The sequence below is a fragment of the Aegilops tauschii genome, chromosome 2 (genome assembly GCF_002575655.3).
Source record: "Aegilops tauschii subsp. strangulata cultivar AL8/78 chromosome 2, Aet v6.0, whole genome shotgun sequence".
Lineage (NCBI taxonomy): Eukaryota > Viridiplantae > Streptophyta > Magnoliopsida > Poales > Poaceae > Aegilops > Aegilops tauschii.
The window spans coordinates 86,155,385-86,165,242 of record NC_053036.3 but is presented as its reverse complement, the minus strand read 5'-3'; positions in this window follow the sequence as shown (position 1 = coordinate 86,165,242).

The window sequence follows — 9,858 nt, the reverse complement described above, 5'->3', positions numbered from 1 at the left end:
GCACTCTTGCACTAGAGATTTGGGCATCAAGATGGACTCAAATGAGCATGGCACAATGGAACAAAATGAATAGCATCTCGTGAAGAACATTCCGATATATTACACGCACGAAACGGAGCAGTATGGAAAGAGTTATGATGCAATGAACATGGCAACAGAATGTTGGAACTTCGGGACTTGGAGAAAAATTCGGGAGGGGGAGAAGTCAACCTTCGGTCCAGATCTCGTCGGCACGCGAACCGAGGCGGGCGGCTCGCCGGAGTTCGTCGCGAGGATGCTCGGGGAAGGAGGAGGCGACGGGGACGGCGCGGGCGACGACCGGCGGGCGGCGGCGCGGTCCGGTGGTCGGCGGCGGACGTGAGGTGGCGGGGAGGCGCGGTCGCGGGCGCGGCGGCTCGCGGGGGAGCGGGCGACCCGGGCGGCGGGGGAGATGGGCCGGAAGGGCCCGATCCGGGCTCTCCGGGCCGCGGCGGCGGAGACGGCGGGGTGGACACGTGGCGGCGGTGGATTGGGCGAGGGCGGCGGCGCGATCTGTCCGGCGCGGACCGGACGTGTCCGGCGCGCGGAGGGAGTGGGGCTAGGGTTTGATCTGCGCGAGAATTCCGGGGGAGACATATATTTATAGGTAGAGGGAGCTAGGAGAGTCCAAATGAGGCACGGTTTTCGCCCACACGATCGTGATCGAACGGCCGAGAGCATGGAGGTGACTTAGATGGGTTATTGGGCTGTTTGGAGGGGGATTTTGCTACAACACACAAAAGGACTTTGCGGTTACCCAGTTAACCGTTGGAGCATGAAACGACCTCCAAATGGAACGAAACTTGACAGGTGGTCTACCGGTGGTATACCAAGGCCACTTGGCAAGCCTCGGTCCATTCCGAGAACGTTTAACACCCGCTCACGAAAAGAAACAAGAGGGGTGCGCCGGTGCACGTGGGAGTGTCGAATTGCAAAACGGACAACGGGGAAAATGCTCGGATGCATAAGATGAACACGTATGCAAATGAGATGCACATGATGACATGATATGAGATGCATGACATGAACAAAATGCAAAACGAGAGACAAAACCCGACCACGAAGGGAATATCATAACACATAGCCGAAAATGGCAAGAGTTGGAGTTACTAATATGGAAAGTTACATCCGGGGTGTTACACATTGCCTAGCCAATTGTCCTCCAGAAATGGATCTCCGACCCGTCTTTTATCGCAAAGGATTGAAAGTAGAAAAAATATTTTTTACCGCCATTAGACTATCTCAAAAGTGCGAGTCACCGGGTTTTCAATAGGCGTGAGACATAGACTTTTGGGCTAGATACTTATTGCGCAATAGGGTTTGCCAAACACCATCCTCAGTAAGTAAGACATCGTTCCTGACCTGTCGTGGAATTGTCACGGCAGATGTCCTCGTGCAAGGACTTAGTCGTGGAGCCATCGCAGCTAGGAATCTTAAAGGGGTTAAACGGGACAAGGAATCGAGGGTTATACTGGTTCGGCCCTTACGGTGAAGGTAAAAGCCTACGTCCAGTTGAGGTGGTATTGATTAGGGTTTCGACGACCAGGAGCTAAACCGTCGTGCCTGGTTATCGATTTGGTCTTACTTGTCCCTAAACCGCCGCCGGGTCGTCCCTTTATATAGAGAGGTTGACGCCCAGCGGCTCTCAGAGTCCCGGCCGGCTCATAACAGTGTCCGGCTCGGACTTTTAACTATTCTTGCCTTACACTACAAGTTTCACCATAACGGCGGTTATCACTACGGGCCTTAAGCCATCTCCGGGTCTTAAGCCCATTATTGACCCGCCGTCTTCAAGTTTGGCACTGGGCTTCGCGTGATGACCATTATGACGTAACTTGGCCCCTCCTGGGCGGGTGACTCTAATGGTTATATCCTCAACATTAGGCCCCAGATTTATTTGAACCGGTTCATGTCAATCTTCAATCCCTTTGAGAGAAAATCTTCCGGCTTATATTTGTGCGAAGGTTATAACCCGCCGTGACGTCATCTTCTGGATTCCTGATAACCCGCCATGACGTCATCTTCCATTAAGTTCATTTTTTATTCTGTCATATCCCAACGGATCTTATCTTTAATGGCCATCCCGAAAATCGAGGCACTTCTGTGGCGAGATAATCACGCCTTGGCGTCCTCGTTTCTCGCGCCCACTTATTAGCCGCACCTTATAAATAGGCCCGGCCCATAAGCCTTCATTCACTTATCTCCTCCGTCGTCTTCCTCCTCTGACACCCGAGAGCTCGAGCTTCGCCGCCGCCGCCGCTCCCCTGGTCTTCGTCAACCTCGGCCGCTGCATCACCCTGACCGGTCCAGAGAAACGGCAGCAACTTCCGCATCTCTTTCCGCACCAGTAAGTTCTTGCCACTCCATAGAATAGATCCGCATTAGGGTTCTTGTCGTTCTCCCCTGTTCTTCGCAGTTCGTCGCCACTTCTTCACAGTTTTTCCTACACGGCCCCCTTGGATCCAGAAACCATATAGAACTCGTGCGGCTGTGGTTTCGCACCCATTTTCAATAGTAGCATGTCCCCTTTACTTGCAAAGAGATCTCCTTAGAGCTCATGAACTTCTCTGTATCAGCTTCTAGGTCTAGAAATTTTTTCTTTCTAGTCGATCGTTTGATCCAAAATAATTACTGCGATTTGTGAAACTTGTTTGTGCCACACTTAGTCAAAAATTGCATCTGTTAGCTATGGCGGCTCATATCTCCGGCTTAAAAGAGACCACGCGTTGTGAACTTTCCGGCTCATTTATGATAGAGTTTTGAACAACTTGAATTACTCACGATGCCCACAGCGGCTTAGATAACCCGACACAATTAGCCATATGTCATTAGGCCCCTTCATAAGCCGCCATCTTGAATACTGAACTGTAAACTTCCTCCGGCTTATAGTTGAACCGGACATTTCCTTTTGTCATAGGTTTTCGTCTTTCACAATGCCGCCCAAGGCTCCCAAGGCACCCATTACATGCAACTGGATGAGATCCAATGTTACTGATGACACCTTAGCTGATTTCGTGAAAACGGGTTACCTGCCTAAAAAGGAGGTCATGTCTTATCGTGCCCCTGACCCGTCCGAAGAAAGACCTCAACCAAGAGACGGAGAGGTTGTGATATTTGCTGATCACATGAGCCGGGGTTTTGCACCTCCCGGTTCAAAATTCTTTAGAGCCGTTCTGAACTTCTTCAATCTGCGACCTCAAGACACTGGACCCAATTCCGTGTGAAACATTTGTAATTTTCAAGTGTTCTGCGAAGTATACCTTGGAGAAGAGCCCAGCCTACTGCTCTTTAGGGAGCTGTTTTATCTGAACCGCCAGAATGAGGGCGCCAATGGGCCTAGCTTGGAACTTGGCGGAATCTCCATTCAACGACGGAGAGATTGCCTCTTTCCTTATGCTGAGTCGCCAAGCCACCCAAAGGACTGGAACCAGACATGGTTCTACTGCCAAGATACTTCTCCGGCTGATGAGAACCCTCTGCCCGGCTTTCGTGCCCTGCGTCTGGAGCCAACTCACCCCCTGTCAGACAAACTATCTCAAGCTGAACGTCAACCACTGATCCCCACCATCAACAAGATTAAGGCTCTTCTGGGAAATGGCCTTAACGGCGTTGATCTGGTCCGGGTCTGGATTTCTTGGCGGGTGATTCCCCTGAGCCGCCGCCCCGGCTTAATGTGTGATTACACGGGCCAAAAGGATGATCCTCTGCGGCACAGCCCCAACGACCTACCTGAGGACGTCGTTGACGACATGACCAAGTCCCTCTTGAACGAGAGCTTAGCAGACTGTGGGAGGACCGGCTTAAGCCCCTTCTGCCAAGCTAACCCGGTCCGGCGGTAAGCCGCCAATCTGAGCACTTTACTTTCTATTTTAACAATTTTCTTTTTAACTTCACGGAAACCTTTGTTGCATTTTTTCAGGCTAATGACAAGTTCTGGAAGGTCAAGTATGACCATGAGGCTGCTAAAAAAGCCAGGAAGGCTAAGAAAGCCGCCAGGAGAGCCGCTCCCCGCAAGAAGGGGAGTAAGCCTAGCGCCTCAGAGCTGCTTCAGTTGGATGATAGCTCCGAGTCAGAGGTAACCCTTGATTCTTTAGGCTCTTCTTTTGTTTTTCGTCTGTTTTTAACCACCTTATTGACACTAATTATCAGCAGGATGATACCGGAGCAAGTAACCCGGTGATTGAAGAGGTAACTATACTTTCCTCCGACTCGGACCCCTTGCCAAGGCTGAAAGTCCGAAGAGTAACCCGAAAAGTAAGATTTTCGCATCCTTTAGCTTATCAAGATCCTCAATTTCTTTTGAAGCAACAGATTCATGAGAGCCGGAGGCAAACCCGGGCCAGCAAGGATGCAGACCTCTCCTCTGGCTTACCCGAAGCATCAAGAAAGTGCCGGACTGAGGTTATCTCCAACTTATACCCTTTTCATCCTTTAGCGGGCGTCACTCGTCAACCACTCAATTCGTCTGATTCAAACTATCAGGAAACTTCACCTTCCTCCGGTGACTCCATGCAATCTAACTTGCCGGCTTTCAAGACCGCACCCGGGTAATGATAATCATCTCATTTTGTGCTTATCTTACTTATGTTTTTTGTACTAACCTTTTGACTTTTAGTGCCCAAGCCAAGCTCAGCAAGAGGGCCAAGAAAAATAAACCGGTCGAAGAGCCGGACTTAACTGAACCCAATGCCTCTGCCTCTGAGCCGCCATCTGCACCAGTTCCGGAAACCGCCGCTTCAACTGAAGAACAAACCATGGCGGGTTCTGATAACCCTGAGATTCCCAGCTCAGCTCAACCGGCCGATGACCCGGATGTGGTGATTACCCGGACTGAATATGTTGAGCCGGGAAGACCCACTGTGCTGGCCAGATGCTCTGCCAAAGAAGAACTGCTGGAGCGCCGCAGGGCTAGACTGGAGATCACTGACTATGCTAACTTGAGCATTGGAGACATTGTTTCTGGTTACATTGGTCAAGTGCACAACAGCCGGGACCTGGAGATTGATATGGTGAAGCAGATACAGCAAAAATCTGAGGTACAACTCTCTTGCTTACTCCATGGTCATCCTTATAATGCTAGCCCCCGAGTCTATTACTTATGATAGAATATGTTGTAGACTTAACTTCCGGCTTACCTTCATGAATCGGCAATTATAAATAGAATCTTTCAGCATACATTAGCCCCCAAGTGCCAAGTGTCTTTGCTTGCAAAGTGCTTGGGACTTTAATGTTGCATAATAATCACTCACACTGTAACCCGGAATTTGTACAGGCTGCCTGCAAGAAATTTGAATCTGAAATCTCTGAGCTGAAGAACCGCCTGAAGACTCAGGAAACTGAGACCCGGAAGGCCAACACCAAATTTGAGTTCAGTGTTGCTGCACAAGAAAAGCTGAAGAGGAAATTTGAAACAGAAAGAAAGACTTGGGCCGAGGAGAAAACTGCTTTGCTCAGCCGGGCCGAACAAGCGGAGGCTGCTCTGACTGAGAGAACCGCCGAACTCTCCGTCTTAAAGCGCCATGTGTCACAGATGGTCGCCGCAATCTTCGGTAAGTCATTCTGCAAGCCTTTAACAAGCTTACATTCTTTATGTCTTAGAAGTCCCACAATTGCCATCAGCTCACCTAACCTTGTTATGCAGGTCCTAGAAGCTCCAACCTTAACCAAAATGTTCTGACCAAGCTGAAAGCTATTTACACCTTGGTGGAGCAACTCTACACCGGGTCACAACGTGCTTTAGCCGTTGTGGCTCTCTCCAATGAGGTTCCGACTCACCTGGCGGACGTACTCAGGTGGCTTGCCGTTCTTCCTCAGCGCTTCCAAGAGCTAAGACGGGCCTCTGCAAGAGCCGGAGCTATAGCTGCGCTGAGCCGGGCCAAGGCTTTTCTCCCGGAGCTAGACCTGGCCGACATCGCTCTTGGATACCCCAGCCTGAAGGAAGACGGCACCCCCTTTGATTAGAAAGATTTCGCTGCCTGTGTGAATAGCGTGCGCCCGGTGGCCACCCTGATTGGGAATGACACCGACCTTACCAAGTATCAGCCGGGCTATGACGCGGAAAATCAGAGGATCCCCACTCCACGCTATGAAGCAATCAGCTTGATCCCTCCGACTCGTAAGCATACCTTCGCCCCAGAAGTTGACCCGGCCGGGTTAATTGATGACGAGGCTCAATTTGAAGCTTTGAGCGGCATTGATTGGACATCATCAACCTTCCAGATCATGGAATCAGCCGGAGGAGCGGAGAGGGATGAGCCGGAAGCTTCGACCCAACAAGCACCTTGATTTTTAGGCGGCTCATGGTTACACTTTAAAACAATGCCTCACCTTTTGGACTCGGGGAGTCTTGTAATAGAGTAGGACAAACACTTAATTTTGTCGTGCCATCGTGCACGTGTTGAATGCTTAACTCCATTGAAGTTGCTTCCTTATATTCCTCCGGGCTATAATTGATCAGTTATTTTCCTTAAGCTTGAAGAACTGTCTTTAATTATTCTGCATAGAAAAATAAATCACAAGTCTCTAGGCGGCTTATCGCATGGAGAGTCATATACTTAACCTGGAGCATAACCAAGGTCGTAAATGACCGGCTCTCAACCGTATCTTCAGGATAACCACAATAGCCTACCTGCAAACCTTGCAAGTATATGTCCGGTTTATGTAACCCAAATAATGAGGTTGAGAACTCAACTCCGGTTCACCAGCATCGATAATGCTTATTGTGTGCTAGCAATATTGTTAATCAAAGTTAAGCCGGCGGAGTAAGAACCGCCCTTGCACACTGTTGATATGACCAGAAGAACTTGTTGCAAATCAGAAGATCAAAACTTAGGGGCTTCCGGTTCGAATACGACCAGAGAACCGTCCCAAAGGGGTTAAGCTAAGATTCGAATGCGATCATATAGCCCCCAGTGGCTTTGGCGTTGCTGATCAAGAGGGTACCGACAGCTATGTTCTCTTTGGTTCGAATACGACCCATGTGTGAACAGGAAGCCCCCAAATGACCTTGAGAGTTGTTTAACGACGCTGATTCGAATACGATCCGCGTCGGTTCCCAAAGGGGGTTGAGCCATGATTCAAATATGATCAAGAAAAACTCCCCAATGAGCTCGGCAATTTGCCAATCAAATGGGTATCGACAGCTATGTTCTCTTTGGTTCGAATACGACCTATGTTTGAACAGGAAGCCCCCAGGTGACTATATTGTTAACGGCTAGATTCGAATACGATCGTAAGCCGGATCCACCTCCAAGTGACCATGTGATGTTGTAATGGAAATAACACGTTTACCTTTGGAGGAGAAAAGGACAGAGGTCCTGCTTTATTATTTATCATAATATATACACGGCTATAGAAATATGTACATTATGAGAGCCGGTGGCTCAAGTGTAATAGGGTCGAAGCTGAGCTATGTTCCACGGCCGACGGGTCTCTTCCTCCGACTTACGTGAATCTTTGTGCTCCCGAACATCGATAAGGTAGTATGACCCGTTGTGCAAGTTCTTGCTGACCACAAAGGGCCCTTCCCAAGGCGGGGATAACTTGTGTGCATCTGTTTGATCTTGGATAAGCCGGAGCACCAGATCACCTTCCTGGAAGACCCGCGACTTAACCCGGCGGCTGTGATAACGACACAAGTCTTGTTGGTAAATCACCGAGCGAGCTGCTGCCACATCACGCTGTTCGTCCAACAAGTCAAGAGCATCTTGGCGCGCCCGCTCATTATCCGCCTCAACATAAGCCGCCACTCGAGGTGAGTCATGACGGATGTCGCTAGGGAGGACTTCTTCCGCTCCATAAACCATGAAGAAAGGCGTGTAACCCGTAGATCTGTTAGGAGTAGTATTGATGCTCCATAACACGGAGGGTAACTCCTCCACCCAACAACCCGGCGTCCGTTGCAAAGGGACCAAAAGCTGGGGCTTGATGCCCTTCAAGATCTCCTGATTAGCTCTCTCAGCTTGACCATTGGATTGAGGGTGAGCCACTGATGAAACATCAAGTCAAATATGCTCTCGTTGACAAAACTCCTCCATGGCGCCCTTAGACAGATTGGTACCATTGTCAGTTATAATGCTGTGTGGAAAACCAAAGCGAAATATCACCCTTTTCATGAACTGAACCGCTGTGGCTGCGTCACACTTACTAACTGGCTCTGCTTCAACCCACTTTGTGAACTTGTCGACCGCCACCAAGAGGTGGGTCTTCTTATCCTTGGACCTTTTAAAAGGCCCAACCATATCAAGCCCCCAGACCGCAAATGGCCAAGTAACTGGAATCATCCTCAGCTCCTGAGCCGGCACATGAGCCCGTCACGAGAACCTCTGACAACCGTCACATTTACTGACCAAGTCCTCCGCATCAGCTTGAGCCGTCAGCCAATGAAAACCATGACGAAAAGCCTTGGCCACAAGGGATTTTGAGCCAGCATGATGGCCACAATCCCCCTCGTGAATCTCATGTAAAATTTCTTGACCTTCCTCAGGGGAAACACAACGCCGGAAAGTTCCAGTGACACTACGACGATGCAGCTCACCATTGATAATTATCATTGACTTAGACCGCCGGGTTATTTGTCTGGCCAAAGTTTCATCCTCAGGCAATTCTCCCCGGGTCATGTAAGCCAAGTATGGTACTGTCCAGTCTGGGGTAATGTGGAGAGCCGCCACCAACTGTGCCTCCGGGTCAGGGACAGCCAAGTCTTCCTCTGTAGGCAACTTAACAGAAGGGTTATGCAAGATGTCCAAGAAAGTATTAGGCGGCACCGGCTTTCGCTGAGAGCCCAGCTGGCTTAATGCATCAGCCGCCTCGTTCTTCCTGCGATCGATGTGCTCTACTTGGTAACCCTGAAAGTGTCCAGCAATGGCATCAACTTCACGACGATAAGCTGCCATGAGAGGGTCCTTGGAATCCCACTTGCCTGACACTTGTTGAGCCACTAAATCTGAGTCGCCAAAGCACCTTACCCAGCTCAAGCTCATCTCCTTAGGCATCCGAAGACCATGGAGCAAAGCCTCGTACTCAGCCGCGTTGTTAGTACAGGGAAACATCAACCGTAGCACATAACGAAACTTGTCACCTCTGGGGGAAGTTAATACAACTCCAGCCCCGAGCCCTCCAATTGCCTAGACCCGTCGAAGTGAATAGTCCAATATGTGTTATCCGGTTTCTCTTCAGGCACCTGTAGCTCTGTCCAATCGTTAATGAAATCCACCAATGCTTGAGATTTGATAGCAGTGCGTGGCACGTATTTCAGACCATGAGGCCCAAGCTCTATAGCCCACTTAGCCACTCTTCCTGTGGCTTCTCTGTTTTGGATGATATCTCCTAGGGGAGCAGAACTAACCACAGTGATGGGGTGACCCTGGAAATAATGCTTAAGCTTCCGGCTTGCCATGAACACACCATAAACAAGCTTCTGCCAATGTGGATACCGCTGTTTGGACTCGATGAGCACTTCACTGACGTAGTAAACCGGCCGCTGAACCGGATACTCCTTACCCTCTTCCTTGCGCTCCACCACCACAGCCACACTGACGGCTCGTGTGTTAGCAGCTACATACAGTAATAAGGGCTCCTTGTCAACCGGAGCAGCAAGAACTGGGGGCTCAGCCAGCTGTCTCTTCAAATCCTCAAAAGCAGCATTAGCAGCATCATTCCAGACAAAGTCATCTGTTTTCTTCAACAACTGGTACAGTGGCATGGCCTTTTCACCCAAACGGCTTATAAACCGGCTCAAAGCAGCGATGCGGCCTGCCAGACGCTGGACGTCGTTGATGCACGCCGGCTTAGACAGAGAGGTGATTGCCTTGATCTTTTCCGGGTTAGCTTCAATGCCTC